Below are 17,051 nucleotides of genomic sequence, written 5' to 3'. Positions count from 1 at the left end.
GACAGGTCAGTATTTCGATAAGTTCGAAAAAACACCCTTTAAGGCCAAGGGCCTTCGAAAAAAAGAAGAGTTTAACCTTGATCGAACGATGACGGGCTAATATTTTGACATGTTCGAAATAACACCCTTTAAGGCCAAAGGCCTTTGCCAAAAAGAAGATTTCAACCATGATCGAACGACGACGGGCTCATATTTCGACAAGTTCGAAATACCACCCTTTAAGGCCAAGAGCCTTAGCCAAAAAGAAGAGTTCGACCTTGATCGAACGACAACGGGTTCAAATTTTGACAAGTTCGAAATAACAACCGTTAAGGCCAAGGGCCTTCGCCAAAAAGAAGAATTCGACCTTGATCGAATGACGACGTGTTGATATTTCGAAAAGTTCAATATAACACCCTTAAAGGCCAACGGCCTTCGCCAAAATGATGAGTTCGACCTTGATCGAACGACGACTGGTTAATATTTCGACAAGTTCGAAATAACACCCTTTAAGGCCAAGGGCCTTCGCCTTAAAGAAGAGTTTGACCTTGATCGAACGACGACGGGTTAATACTTCGACAAGTTCGAAATAACACCCTTTAAGGCCAAGGGCCTTCCCCAAAAAGAAGAGTTCGACCTTGATCGAAGGACGACGGGTTAGTATTTCGGCAAGTTCAAAATAACACCCTTTAAGGCCAAGGGTCTTTGCCAAAAAAAAATAATTAGACCTTGATCGAACGACGACAGGTTTATAATTCGACAAGTTCAAAATAACACCCTTTATGGAAAAGGGCCATCGCCAAAAAATAAGAGTTTGACCTTGATCGAACGACGACGGGCTCATATTTCGACAAGTTCGAAATAACACCATTTAAGGCCCTTGATCGAACAATGACGGGTCAGTATTTCGACAAGTTCGAAAAAACACCATTGAAGGCCAAGGGCCTTCGCCAAAAAGAAGAGTTTGACCTTGATCAAACGATCACGGGCTAATATTTCGACAAGTGAGAAATAACACCCTTTAAGCCAAGGGTGCTTCACAAAAAAGAAGAGTTCGACCTTGATCGAACGACGACGGTTTAATATTTCGACAAGTTCGAAATAACACCATTTAAGGCCAAGGTCCTTCGCCAATAAGAAGAGTTCAACCTTGATCGAACGATGACGGGTCAGTATTTTGACAAGTTTTAAAAAACATCCTTTAAGGCCAAAGGCCTTTGCAAAAAAAAAGAGTTTGACCTTGATCGAACGACGACGGGTTAATATTTCGACAAGTTCGAAATAAAACCCTTTAACCCAAGAGTGCTTTACAAAAAAGAAGAGTTCGACATTGATCGAAAGATGACGGTTTAATATTTCGACAAGTTCGAAATAACACCATTTAAGGCCAAGGGCCTTCGCCAATAAGAAGAGTTCAACCTTGATCGAACGATGACGGGTCAGTATTTTGACAAGTTCGAAAAAACATCCTTTAAGGCTAAGGGTCTTTGCCAAAAAGAAGAGTTTGACCTTGATCGAACGAGGACGTGCTATTATTTCGACATGTTTGAAATAATACCCTTTAAGGCCAAGGGCCTTCAACAAAAATAATATTTCAACCATGATCGAACGACGACGGGCTCATATTTTTACAAGTTCGAAACAACACCCTTTAAGACCAAGGGCCTTCGCCAAAAGAAGAGTTTGACCTTGATCGAACGACGACGGGTTAATACTTCGACAAGTTCGAAATAACAACCGTTAAGGCGAAGGGCCTTCGTTAAAAAGAAGAATTCGACTTTGATCGAATTATGCGGGTCACTATTTCGTCAAGTTAAAAATAACACCCTTTAAGGACAAAGGTATTCGCCAAAAAGAAGAGTCCGACCTTGATCAAACGACGACGAGTTAATATTCCGACAAGTTCGAAATAACACGTTTTAAGGCCAAAAGCCTTCGCAAAAAAGAAGAGTTCAACCTTGATCGAATGACGACGTGTTAATATTTCGAAAAGTTCGAAATAACGCCCTTAAAGTCCAAGGGCCTTCGCCAAAATGATGAGTTCGATCGAAGGACGACGGGTTATTATTTCGACAATTTAAAAATAACACCCTTTAAGGTCAAGGGTCTTTGCCAAAAAAAAAAAGAATTAGACCTTGATCGAACGACGACGGGTTTATAATTCGACAAGTTCAAAATAACACCCTATAAGGCAAAGGGCCTTCGCCAAAAAAGAAGAATTTGACCTTGATCGAACGACGACGGGCTAATGTTTCAACAAGTGCGAAATAATACCCTTTAAGCTAAGGGCGTTCACAAAAAAGAAGAGTTCGACCTTGATCGAACGACGACGGTTTAATATTTCGACAAGTTCGAAATAATACCATTTAAGGCCAAGGGTCGTTACCAATAAGAAGAGTTCAATCTTGATCGAACGATGACAGGTCAGTATTTCGATAAGTTCGAAAAAACACCCTTTAAGGCCAAGGGCCTTCGACAAAAAGAAGAGTTTAACCTTGATCGAACGATGACGGGCTAATATTTTGACATGTTCGAAATAACACCCTTTAAGGCCAAAGGCCTTTGCCAAAAAGAAGATTTCAACCATGATCGAACGACGACGGGCTCATATTTCGACAAGTTCGAAATACCACCCTTTAAGGCCAAGAGCCTTAGCCAAAAAGAAGAGTTCGACCTTGATCGAACGACAACGGGTTCAAATTTTGACAAGTTCGAAATAACAACCGTTAAGGCCAAGGGCCTTCGCCAAAAAGAAGAATTCGACCTTGATCGAATGACGACGTGTTGATATTTCGAAAAGTTCAATATAACACCCTTAAAGGCCAACGGCCTTCGCCAAAATGATGAGTTCGACCTTGATCGAACGACGACTGGTTAATATTTCGACAAGTTCGAAATAACACCCTTTAAGGCCAAGGGCCTTCGCCTTAAAGAAGAGTTTGACCTTGATCGAACGACGACGGGTTAATACTTCGACAAGTTCGAAATAACACCCTTTAAGGCCAAGGGCCTTCCCCAAAAAGAAGAGTTCGACCTTGATCGAAGGACGACGGGTTAGTATTTCGGCAAGTTCAAAATAACACCCTTTAAGGCCAAGGGTCTTTGCCAAAAAAAAAGAATTAGACCTTGATCGAACGACGACAGGTTTATAATTCGACAAGTTCAAAATAACACCCTTTATGGAAAAGGGCCATCGCCAAAAAATAAGAGTTTGACCTTGATCGAACGACGACGGGCTCATATTTCGACAAGTTCGAAATAACACCATTTAAGGCACTTGATCGAACAATGACGGGTCAGTATTTCGACAAGTTCGAAAAAACACCATTGAAGGCCAAGGGCCTTCGCCAAAAAGAAGAGTTTGACCTTGATCAAACGATCACGGGCTAATATTTCGACAAGTGAGAAATAACACCCTTTAAGCCAAGGGCCTTCACAAAAAAAAAGAGTTCAACCTTGATCGAACGACGACGGTTTAATATTTTAACAAGTTCGAAATAACACCATTTAAGGCCAAGGGCCTTTGCCAATAAAAAGAGTTCAACCTTGATCGAACGATGACAGGTCAGTGTTTCGACAAGTTCGAAAAAATACTCTTTAAGGCCAAGGGCCTTCGACAAAAAGAAGAGTTTGATATTGATCGAACGATGACGGGCTAATATTTCGACAGGTTTGAAATAACACCCTTTAAGGCCAAGGGCCTTTGTCAAAAAGAAAATTTTAACCATGATCGAACGACGACGGGCTCATATTTCGACAAGTTCAAAATAACACCCTTTTAGGACAGAATTCGCCAAAAAGAATAGTTCGACCTTGATCAAACGACGACGAGTTAATATTTCGACAAGTTCGAAATAACACGTTTTAAGGCCAAAAGCCTTCGCAAAAAAGAAGAGTTCAACCTTGATCGAATGACGACGTGTTAATATTTCGAAAAGTTCGAAATAACGCCCTTAAAGTCCAAGGGCCTTCGCCAAAATGATGAGTTCGATCGAAGGACGACAGGTTATTATTTCGACAATTTAAAAATAACACCCTTTAAGGTCAAGGGTCTTTGCCAAAAAAAAAAAGAATTAGACCTTGATCGAACGACGACGGGTTTATAATTCGACGAGTTCAAAATAACACCCTTTAAGGCAAAGGGCCTTCGCCAAAAAAGAAGAATTTGACCTTGATCGAACGACGACGGGCTAATGTTTCAACAAGTGCGAAATAATACCCTTTAAGCTAAGGGCCTTCACAAAAAAGAAGAGTTCGACTTTGATCGAACGACGACGGTTTAATATTTCGACAAGTTCGAAATAATACCATTTAAGGCCAAGGGTCGTTACCAATAAGAAGAGTTCAATCTTGATCGAACGATGACAGGTCAGTATTTCGATAAGTTCGAAAAAACACCCTTTAAGGCCAAGGGCCTTCGAAAAAAAGAAGAGTTTAACCTTGATCGAACGATGACGGGCTAATATTTTGACATGTTCGAAATAACACCCTTTAAGGCCAAAGGCCTTTGCCAAAAAGAAGATTTCAACCATGATCGAACGACGACGGGCTCATATTTCGACAAGTTCGAAATACCACCCTTTAAGGCCAAGAGCCTTAGCCAAAAAGAAGAGTTCGACCTTGATCGAACGACAACGGGTTCAAATTTTGACAAGTTCGAAATAACAACCGTTAAGGACAAGGGCCTTCGCCAAAAAGAAGAATTCGACCTTGATCGAATGACGACGTGTTGATATTTCGAAAAGTTCAATATAACACCCTTAAAGGCCAACGGCCTTCGCTAAAATGATGAGTTCGACCTTGATCGAACGACGACTGGTTAATATTTCGACAAGTTCGAAATAACACCCTTTAAGGCCAAGGGCCTTCGCCTTAAAGAAGAGTTTGACCTTGATCGAACGACGACGGGTTAATACTTCGACAAGTTCGAAATAACACCCTTTAAGGCCAAGGGCCTTCCCCAAAAAGAAGAGTTCGACCTTGATCGAAGGACGACGGGTTAGTATTTCGGCAAGTTCAAAATAACACCCTTTAAGGCCAAGGGTCTTTGCCAAAAAAAAAGAATTAGACCTTGATCGAACGACGACAGGTTTATAATTCGACAAGTTCAAAATAACACCCTTTATGGAAAAGGGCCATCGCCAAAAAAGAAGAGTTTGACCTTGATCGAACGACGACGGGCTCATATTTCGACAAGTTCGAAATAACACCATTTAAGGCCCTTGATCGAACAATGACGGGTCAGTATTTCGACAAGTTCGAAAAAACACCATTGAAGGCCAAGGGCCTTCGCCAAAAAGAAGAGTTTGACCTTGATCAAACGATCACGGGCTAATATTTCGACAAGTGAGAAATAACACCCTTTAAGCCAAGGGCCTTCACAAAAAAAAAAGAGTTCAACCTTGATCGAACGATGACGGTTTAATATTTTAACAAGTTCGAAATAACACCATTTAAGGCCAAGGGCCTTTGCCAATAAGAAGAGTTCAACCTTGATCGAACGATGACAGGTCAGTGTTTCGACAAGTTCGAAAAAATACTCTTTAAGGCCAAGGGCCTTCGACAAAAAGAAGAGTTTGATATTGATCGAACGATGACGGGCTAATATTTCGACAGGTTTGAAATAACACCCTTTAAGGCCAAGGGCCTTTGTCAAAAAGAAAATTTTAACCATGATCGAACGACGACGGGCTCATATTTCGACAAGTTCAAAATAACACCCTTTTAGGACAGAATTCGCCAAAAAGAATAGTTCGACCTTGATCAAACGACGACGAGTTAATATTTCGACAAGTTCGAAATAACACGTTTTAAGGCCAAAAGCCTTCGCAAAAAAGAAGAGTTCAACCTTGATCGAATGACAACGTGTTAATATTTCGAAAAGTTCGAAATAACGCCCTTAAAGTCCAAGGGCCTTCGCCAAAATGATGAGTTCGATCGAAGGACGACAGGTTATTATTTCGACAATTTAAAAATAACACCCTTTAAGGTCAAGGGTCTTTGCCAAAAAAAAAAAGAATTAGACCTTGATCGAACGACGACGGGTTTATAATTCGACAAGTTCAAAATAACACCCTTTAAGGCAAAGGGCCTTCGCCAAAAAAGAAGAATTTGACCTTGATCGAACGACGACGGGCTAATGTTTCAACAAGTGCGAAATAATACCCTTTAAGCTAAGGGCCTTCACAAAAAAGAAGAGTTCGACCTTGATCGAACGACGACGGTTTAATATTTCGACAAGTTCGAAATAATACCATTTAAGGCCAAGGGTCGTTACCAATAAGAAGAGTTCAATCTTGATCGAACGATGACAGGTCAGTATTTCGATAAGTTCGAAAAAACACCCTTTAAGGCCAAGGGCCTTCGACAAAAAGAAGAGTTTAACATTGATCGAACGATGACGGGCTAATATTTTGACATGTTCGAAATAACACCCTTTAAGGCCAAAGGCCTTTGCCAAAAAGAAGATTTCAACCATGATCGAACGACGACGGGCTCATATTTCGACAAGTTCGAAATACCACCCTTTAAGGCCAAGAGCCTTAGCCAAAAAGAAGAGTTCGACCTTGATCGAACGACAACGGGTTCAAATTTTGACAAGTTCGAAATAACAACCGTTAAGGCCAAGGGCCTTCGCCAAAAAGAAGAATTCGACCTTGATCGAATGACGACCTGTTGATATTTCGAAAAGTTCAATATAACACCCTTAAAGGCCAACGGCCTTCGCCAAAATGATGAGTTCGACCTTGATCGAACGACGACTGGTTAATATTTCGACAAGTTCAAAATAACACCCTTTAAGGCAAAGGGCATTCGCCAAAAAGAAGAGTTCGACCTTGATCGAACGACAACGGCTCAGTATTTCGACAAGTTTGAAATAACACCCTTTAAGGACAAGGGTCTTCGCCAAAAAGAAGATTTCAACCTTGATCGAAATAACACCCATTAAGGACAATGGCCTTCACCAAAAAGAAAAGTTCGACCTTAATCAAGCGACGACGATTTAATATTTCAAAAAGTTCGAAATAACACCCTTTAAGGCCAAGGGCCTTCGCCCAAAAGAAGAGTTTGACCTTGATCGAACGACGATGGGTTAATACTTCGACAAGTTCGAAATAACACCCTTTAAGGCCAAGGGCCTTCACCAAAAAGAAGAGTTTGACCTTGATCGATGGACGATGGGTCAGTATTTCGACAAGTTCAAAATAACACCCTTTAAGGCCAAGAGCCTTTGCCAAAAAAAAAAAAAGAATTAGACCTTGATCGAACGATGACGGGTTTATAATTCGACAAGTTCAAAATAACACCCTTTAAGGCAAAGGGCCTTCACCAAAAAATAAAAGAGTTTGACCTTGATCGAACGACGACGGGCTAATATTTCAACAAGTTCAAAATAACACCCTTTAAGCTAAGGGCCTTCACAAAAAAGAAGAGTTCGACCTTGATCAAACGACGACGGTTTAATATTTCGACAAGTTCGAAATAACACAATTTAAGGCCAAGGGCCTTCGCCAATAAGAAAAGTTCAACCTTGATCGAACGATGACGGGTCAGTATTTCGACAAGTTTGAAAAAACACCCTTTAAGGCCAAGGGACTTCGCCAAAAATAAGAGTTTGACCTTGATCGAACGATGACGGGCTAATATTTCGACAAGTTCTAAATTACACCCTTTAAGGCCAAGGGCCTTCGCCAAAAAGAAGATTTCAACCATGATGGAAAGACGACGGTTTAATATTTCGACAAGTTCGAAATAACACCATTTAAGGCCAAGGGCCTTCGCCAATAAGAAGAGTTCAACCTTGATCGAACGATGACGGGCTAATATTTCGACAAGTGCGAAATAACACCTTTTAAGCCAAGGGCCTTCGCCAAAAAGAAGATTTCAACCATGATGGAATGACGACGGTTTAATATTTCGACAAGTTCGAAAAAACACCCTTGAAGGCCAAGGGCCTTCGCCAAAAAGAAGAGTTCAACCTTGATCGAACGATGACGGGCTAATATTTCGACAAGTGCGAAATAACACCCTTTAAGCCAAGGGCCTTCACAAAAAAGAAGAGTTCGACCTTGATCGAACGACGACGGTTTAATATTTTGAAAAGTTCGAAATAACACCATTTAAGGCCAAGGGCCTTTGCCAATAAGAAGAGTTCAACCTTGATTGAACGATGACAGGTCAGTATTTTGACAAGTTCGAAAAAACACCCTTTAAGGCCAAGGGCCTTCGACAAAAAGAAGAGTTTGACCTTGATCGAACGATGATGGGTTAGTAATTGGACAAGTTCGAAATAACACCCTTTAATGCTGAGAGCCTTCGCTGGAAAAAAGAGTTTGACCTTGATCGAACGATGACGGGCTCATATTTCGACAAGTTCGAAATAACACCCATTTAATGCCAAGGGCCTTCGCCAATAAGAAGAGTTCAACCTTGATCGAATGATGACGGGTCAGTATTTCGACAAGTTCGAAAAAACACCCTTTAAGACCAAGGGCCTTCGCCAAAAAGAAGAGTTTGACCTTGATCGAACGATGACGGGCTAATATTTCGACAAGTTCTAAATTACACCCTTTAAGGCCAACAACCTTCACCAAAATGAAGATTTCAACCAAGATCGAACGACGACGGGCTCATATTTTGACAAGTTCGGAATACCACCCTTTAAGGACAAGGGCCTTCGCCAAAAAGAAGAGTTCGACCTTGATCGAACGACGACGGGCTCATATTTCGACAAGTTCGAAATAACACCTTTTAAGGCCAAGTTCCTTCGCCAAAAAGAAGAGTTCGACCTTGATCGAACGATGATGGGCTAATATTTTGACATGTTCGAAATAACACCCTTTAATGCTGAGAGCCTTCGCTAGAAAAAAGAGTTTGACCTTGATCGAACGATGACGAGATAATATTTCGACAAGTTCAAAATAACACCCTTTAAGGCCAAGGGCCTTCGCCAGAAAAAAGTGTTTGACCTTGATCGAACAATAACGGGCAAATATTTCGACAAGTTCGAAATAACACACTTCAAGGGCAAGGGCCTTCACCAAAAAGAAGATTTCGACCTTGATCGAACGACGACGGGCTCATATTTTGAAAAGTTCGAAATAACACCCATTAAGGTCAAGGGCCTTCGCCAATAAGAAGAGTTCAACATTGATCGAACGATGACGGGTCCGTATTTCGACAAGTTCGAAAAAACACTCTTTAAGGCAAAAGGCCTTCGCCAAAAATAAGATTTCAACCATGATCGAACGACGACGGGCTCATATTTCGACAAGTTCGAAATACCACCCTTTAAGGCCAAGGGCCTTCGCCAAAAAGAAGAGTTCGACCTTGATCGAACGACGACGGGCTCATATTTCGACTAGTTCAAAATACCACCCTTTAAGGACAAGGGCCTTCGCCAAAAAGAAGAGTTCGACCTTGATCAAACGACGACGGGCTAATATTTCGACAAGTTCGAAATAACAACCATTAAGGCCAAGGGCCTTCGCGAAAAAGAAGAGTCCGACCTTGATCAAAAGATGACGAGTTAATATTTCGACAAGTTCTAAATAACACCCTTAAAGGCCAAGGGCCTTTGCCAAAAAAAAGAAGAATTCAACCTTGATCGAACGACGAAGGGTTTATAATTCGACAACTTCAAAATGACACCCTTTAAGGCAAAGGGCCTTCGCCAATAAAGAAGAGTTTTACCATGATCGAACGACGACGGGCTAATATTTCAACAAGTGCGAAATAACACCCTTTAAGGCCAAGGGCATTCGACAAAAAGAAGAGTTCGCCTTGATCGAACGACAATGAGTCAGTATTTCAACAAGTTTGAAATAATACCCTTTAAGGACAAGGGCCTTCGCAAAAAAGAAGATTTCAACCTTGATCGAACGACGACGGGTTAATATTTCGACAAGTTCGAAATAACACCCTTTAAGGCCAAGGGCCTTCACCAAAAAGAAGAGTTCGACCTTAATCAAACGACGACGGTTTAATATTTCAAAAATTCGAAATAACACCCTTTAAGGCCAATGGCCTTCGCCCAAAAGAAGAGTTTGACCTTGATCGAACGACGACGGGTTAATACTTCGACAAGTTCGAAATAACACCCTTGAAGGCCAAGGGCCTTCACCAAAAAGAAGAGTGTGACCTTGATCGAAGGATGACGGGTTAGTATTTCGACAAGTTCAAAATTACACCCTTTAAGGCCAAGGGCCTTTGCCAAAAAAAATAAGAATTCGACCTTGATCAAACGACGAAGGGTTTATAATTCGACAAGTTCAAAATGACACCCTTTAAGGCAAAGGGCCTTCCCCAATAAAGAAGAGTTTGACCTTGATCGAACGACGACGGGCTAATATTTCAACAAGTGCGAAATAACACCCTTTAACCTAACGGTCTTCACAAAAAAGAAGAGTTCGACCTTGATCGAACGACGACGGTTTAATATTTCGAAAAAGGTCGAAATAACACCATTTAAGGCCAAGGGCCTTCGCCAATAAGAAGAGTTCAACCTTGATCGAACGATGACGGGTCAGTATTTCGACAAGTTCGAAAAAACACCCTTTAAGGCCAAGAGCCTTCTCCAAAAAGAGTAGTTCGACCTTGATCGAGCGATGACGGGCTAATATTTTGACAAGTTCTAAATAACACCCTTTAATGCCAAGGGCATTCGCCAAAAATAAGATTTCAACCACGATCGAACGATGACGGGCTTATAGTTCGACAAGTTCGAAATACCACCCTTTAAGGACAAGGGCCTTCGCCAAAAAGAAGAGTTCGACCTTGATCAAACGACGACGGGCTAGTATTTCGACAAGTTCGAAATAACAACCATTAAGGCCAAGGGCCTTCGCCAAAAAGAAGAGTCCGACCTTGATCAAAAGATGACGAGTTAATATTTCGACAAGTTCGAAATAACACCCTTAAAGGCCAAGGGCCTTTGCCAAAAAAAATAAGAATTCAACCTTGATCGAACGACGAAGGGTTTATAATTCGACAACTTCAAAATGACACCCTTTAAGGCAAAGGGCCTTCGCCAATAAAGAAGAGTTTTACCATGATTGAACGACGACGGGCTAATATTTCAACAAGTGCGAAATAACACCCTTTAAGGCCAAGGGCATTCGACAAAAAGAAGAGTTCGCCTTGATCGAACGACAATGGGTCAGTATTTCAACAAGTTTGAAATAATACCCTTTAAGGACAAGGGCCTTCGCAAAAAAGAAGATTTCAACCTTGATCGAACGACGACGGGTTAATATTTCGACAAGTTCGAAATAACACCCTTTAAGGCCAAGGGCCTTCACCAAAAAGAAGAGTTCGACCATAATCAAACGACGACGGTTTAATATTTAAAAAATTCGAAATAACACCCTTTAAGGCCAATGGCCTTCGCCCAAAAGAAGAGTTTGACCTTGATCGAACGACGACGGGTTAATACTTCGACAAGTTCGAAATAACACCCTTGAAGGCCAAGGGCCTTCACCAAAAAGAAGAGTGTGACCATGATCGAAGGATGACGGGTTAGTATTTCGACAAGTTCAAAATTACACCCTTTAAGGCCAAGAGCCTTTGCCAAAAAAAATAAGAATTCGACCTTGATCAAACGACGAAGGGTTTATAATTCGACAAGTTCAAAATGACACCCTTTAAGGCAAAGGGCCTTCCCCAATAAAGAAGAGTTTGACCTTGATCGAACGACGACGGGCTAATATTTCAACAAGTGCGAAATAACACCCTTTAACCTAACGGTCTTCACAAAAAAGAAGAGTTCGACCTTGATCGAACGACGACGGTTTAATATTTCGAAAAAGGTCGAAATAACACCATTTAAGGCCAAGGGCCTTCGCCAATAAGAAGAGTTCAACCTTGATCGAACGATGACGGGTCAGTATTTCGACAAGTTCGAAAAAACAGCCTTTAAGGCCAAGAGCCTTCGCCAAAAAGAGTAGTTCGACCTTGATCGAGCGATGACGGACTAATATTTCGACAAGTTCTAAATAACACCCTTTAATGCCAAGGGCATTCGCCAAAAAGAAGATTTCAACCACGATCGAACGACGACGGGCTTATAGTTCGACAAGTTCGAAATACCACCCTTTAAGGACAAGGGCCTTCGCCAAAAAGAAGAGTTCGACCTTGATCAAACGACGACGGGCTAGTATTTCGACAAGTTCGAAATAACAACCATTAAGGCCAAGGGCCTTCGCCAAAAAGAAGAGTCCGACCTTGATCAAAAGATGACGAGTTAATATTTCGACAAGTTCGAAATAACACCCTTAAAGGCCAAGGGCCTTTGCCAAAAAAAATAAGAATTCAACCTTGATCGAACGACGAAGGGTTTATAATTCGACAACTTCAAAATGACACCCTTTAAGGCAAAGGGCCTTCGCCAATAAAGAAGAGTTTTACCATGATTGAACGACGACGGGCTAATATTTCAACAAGTGCGAAATAACACCCTTTAAGGCCAAGGGCATTCGACAAAAAGAAGAGTTCGCCTTGATCGAACGACAATGGGTCAGTATTTCAACAAGTTTGAAATAATACCCTTTAAGGACAAGGGCCTTCGCAAAAAAGAAGATTTCAACCTTGATCGAACGACGACGGGTTAATATTTCGACAAGTTCGAAATAACACCCTTTAAGGCCAAGGGCCTTCACCAAAAAGAATAGTTCGACCATAATCAAACGACGACGGTTTAATATTTAAAAAATTCGAAATAACACCCTTTAAGGCCAATGGCCTTCGCCCAAAAGAAGAGTTTGACCTTGATCGAACGACGACGGGTTAATACTTCGACAAGTTCGAAATAACACCCTTGAAGGCCAAGGGCCTTCACCAAAAAGAAGAGTGTGACCTTGATCGAAGGATGACGGGTTAGTATTTCGACAAGTTCAAAATTACACCCTTTAAGGCCAAGAGCCTTTGCCAAAAAAAATAAGAATTCGACCTTGATCAAACGACGAAGGGTTTATAATTCGACAAGTTCAAAATGACACCCTTTAAGGCAAAGGGCCTTCCCCAATAAAGAAGAGTTTGACCTTGATCGAACGACGACGGGCTAATATTTCAACAAGTGCGAAATAACACCCTTTAACCTAACGGTCTTCACAAAAAAGAAGAGTTCGACCTTGATCGAACGACGACGGTTTAATATTTCGAAAAAGGTCGAAATAACACCATTTAAGGCCAAGGGCCTTCGCCAATAAGAAGAGTTCAACCTTGATCGAACGATGACGGGTCAGTATTTTGACAAGTTCGAAAAAACAGCCTTTAAGGCCAAGAGCCTTCGCCAAAAAGAGTAGTTCGACCTTGATCGAGCGATGACGGACTAATATTTCGACAAGTTCTAAATAACACCCTTTAATGCCAAGGGCATTCGCCAAAAAGAAGATTTCAACCACGATCGAACGACGACGGGCTTATAGTTCGACAAGTTCGAAATACCACCCTTTAAGGACAAGGGCCTTCGCCAAAAAGAAGAGTTCAACCTTGATCAAACGACGACGGGCTCATATTTCGACAAGTTCGAAATAACAACCATTAAGTCCAAGGGGCTTCGCCAAAAAGAAGAGTCCGACCTTGATCAAAAGATGATGAGTTAATATTTCGACAAGTTCGAAATAACACCCTTAAAGGCCAAGGGCCTTTGCCAAAAAAAATATGAATTCAACCTTGATCGAACGACGAAGGGTTTATAATTCGACAAGTTCAAAATGACACCCTTTAAGGCAAAGGGCCTTCGCCAATAAAGAAGAGTTTGACCTTGATCGAACGACGACGGGCTAATATTTCAACAAGTGCGAAATAACACCCTTTAAGCTAAGGGTCTTCCCAAAAAAGAAGAGTTTGACCTTGATCGAACGACGACGGTTTAATATTTCGAAAAAGTTCGAAATAACACCATTTAAGGCCAAGGGCCTTCGCCAATAAGAAGAGTTCAACCTTGATCGAACGATGACGGGTCAGTATTTCGACAAGTTCGAAAAAATACCCTTTAAGGACAAGGGCCTTCGCAAAAGAGAAGATTTCAACCTTGATCGAACGACGACGGGTTAATATTTCGACAAGTTCGAAATAACACCCTTTAAGGCCAAGGGCCTTCACCAAAAAGAAGAGTTCGACCTTAATCAAACGACGACGGTTTAATATTTCAAAAATTCGAAATAACACCCTTTAAGGCCAATGGCCTTCGCCCAAAAGAAGAGTTTGACCTTGATCGAACGACGACGGGTTAATACTTCGACAAGTTCGAAATAACACCCTTGAAGGCCAAGGGCCTTCACCAAAAAGAAGAGTGTGACCTTGATCGAAGGATGACGGGTTAGTATTTCGACAAGTTCAAAATTACACCCTTTAAGGCCAAGGGCCTTTGCCAAAAAAAATAAGAATTCGACCTTGATCAAACGACGAAGGGTTTATAATTCGACAAGTTCAAAATGACACCCTTTAAGGCAAAGGGCCTTCCCCAATAAAGAAGAGTTTGACCTTGATCGAACGACGACGGGCTAATATTTCAACAAGTGCGAAATAACACCCTTTAACCTAACGGTCTTCACAAAAAAGAAGAGTTCGACCTTGATCGAACGACGACGGTTTAATATTTCGAAAAAGGTCGAAATAACACCATTTAAGGCCAAGGGCCTTCGCCAATAAGAAGAGTTCAACCTTGATCGAACGATGACGGGTCAGTATTTCGACAAGTTCGAAAAAACACCCTTTAAGGCCAAGAGCCTTCGCCAAAAAGAGTAGTTCGACCTTGATCGAGCGATGACGGGCTAATATTTTGACAAGTTCTAAATAACACCCTTTAATGCCAAGGGCATTCGCCAAAAATAAGATTTCAACCACGATCGAACGATGACGGGCTTATAGTTCGACAAGTTCGAAATACCACCCTTTAAGGACAAGGGCCTTCGCCAAAAAGAAGAGTTCGACCTTGATCAAACGACGACGGGCTAGTATTTCGACAAGTTCGAAATAACAACCATTAAGGCCAAGGGCCTTCGCCAAAAAGAAGAGTCCGACCTTGATCAAAAGATGACGAGTTAATATTTCGACAAGTTCGAAATAACACCCTTAAAGGCCAAGGGCCTTTGCCAAAAAAAATAAGAATTCAACCTTGATCGAACGACGAAGGGTTTATAATTCGACAACTTCAAAATGACACCCTTTAAGGCAAAGGGCCTTCGCCAATAAAGAAGAGTTTTACCATGATTGAACGACGACGGGCTAATATTTCAACAAGTGCGAAATAACACCCTTTAAGGCCAAGGGCATTCGACAAAAAGAAGAGTTCGCCTTGATCGAACGACAATGGGTCAGTATTTCAACAAGTTTGAAATAATACCCTTTAAGGACAAGGGCCTTCGCAAAAAAGAAGATTTCAACCTTGATCGAACGACGACGGGTTAATATTTCGACAAGTTCGAAATAACACCCTTTAAGGCCAAGGGCCTTCACCAAAAAGAAGAGTTCGACCATAATCAAACGACGACGGTTTAATATTTAAAAAATTCGAAATAACACCCTTTAAGGCCAATGGCCTTCGCCCAAAAGAAGAGTTTGACCTTGATCGAACGACGACGGGTTAATACTTCGACAAGTTCGAAATAACACCCTTGAAGGCCAAGGGCCTTCACCAAAAAGAAGAGTGTGACCTTGATCGAAGGATGACGGGTTAGTATTTCGACAAGTTCAAAATTACACCCTTTAAGGCCAAGAGACTTTGCCAAAAAAAATAAGAATTCGACCTTGATCAAACGACGAAGGGTTTATAATTCGACAAGTTCAAAATGACACCCTTTAAGGCAAAGGGCCTTCCCCAATAAAGAAGAGTTTGACCTTGATCGAACGACGACGGGCTAATATTTCAACAAGTGCGAAATAACACCCTTTAACCTAACGGTCTTCACAAAAAAGAAGAGTTCGACCTTGATCGAACGACGACGGTTTAATATTTCGAAAAAGGTCGAAATAACACCATTTAAGGCCAAGGGCCTTCGCCAATAAGAAGAGTTCAACCTTGATCGAACGATGACGGGTCAGTATTTCGACAAGTTCGAAAAAACAGCCTTTAAGGCCAAGAGCCTTCGCCAAAAAGAGTAGTTCGACCTTGATCGAGCGATGACGGACTAATATTTCGACAAGTTCTAAATAACACCCTTTAATGCCAAGGGCATTCGCCAAAAAGAAGATTTCAACCACGATCGAACGACGACGGGCTTATAGTTCGACAAGTTCGAAATACCACCCTTTAAGGACAAGGGCCTTCGCCAAAAAGAAGAGTTCGACCTTGATCAAACGACGACGGGCTAGTATTTCGACAAGTTCGAAATAACAACCATTAAGGCCAAGGGCCTTCGCCAAAAAGAAGAGTCCGACCTTGATCAAAAGATGACGAGTTAATATTTCGACAAGTTCGAAATAACACCCTTAAAGGCCAAGGGCCTTTGCCAAAAAAAATAAGAATTCAACCTTGATCGAACGACGAAGGGTTTATAATTCGACAACTTCAAAATGACACCCTTTAAGGCAAAGGGCCTTCGCCAATAAAGAAGAGTTTTACCATGATTGAACGACGACGGGCTAATATTTCAACAAGTGCGAAATAACACCCTTTAAGGCCAAGGGCATTCGACAAAAAGAAGAGTTCGCCTTGATCGAACGACAATGGGTCAGTATTTCAACAAGTTTGAAATAATACCCTTTAAGGACAAGGGCCTTCGCAAAAAAGAAGATTTCAACCTTGATCGAACGACGACGGGTTAATATTTCGACAAGTTCGAAATAACACCCTTTAAGGCCAAGGGCCTTCACCAAAAAGAATAGTTCGACCATAATCAAACGACGACGGTTTAATATTTAAAAAATTCGAAATAACACCCTTTAAGGCCAATGGCCTTCGCCCAAAAGAAGAGTTTGACCTTGATCGAACGACGACGGGTTAATACTTCGACAAGTTCGAAATAACACCCTTGAAGGCCAAGGGCCTTCACCAAAAAGAAGAGTGTGACCTTGATCGAAGGATGACGGGTTAGTATTTCGACAAGTTCAAAATTACACCCTTTAAGGCC

Source organism: Nicotiana sylvestris, chromosome 5 (assembly GCF_000393655.2).
Source record: "Nicotiana sylvestris chromosome 5, ASM39365v2, whole genome shotgun sequence".
NCBI classification, from domain to species: domain Eukaryota; kingdom Viridiplantae; phylum Streptophyta; class Magnoliopsida; order Solanales; family Solanaceae; genus Nicotiana; species Nicotiana sylvestris.
This window is presented reverse-complemented; position numbering follows the sequence as displayed.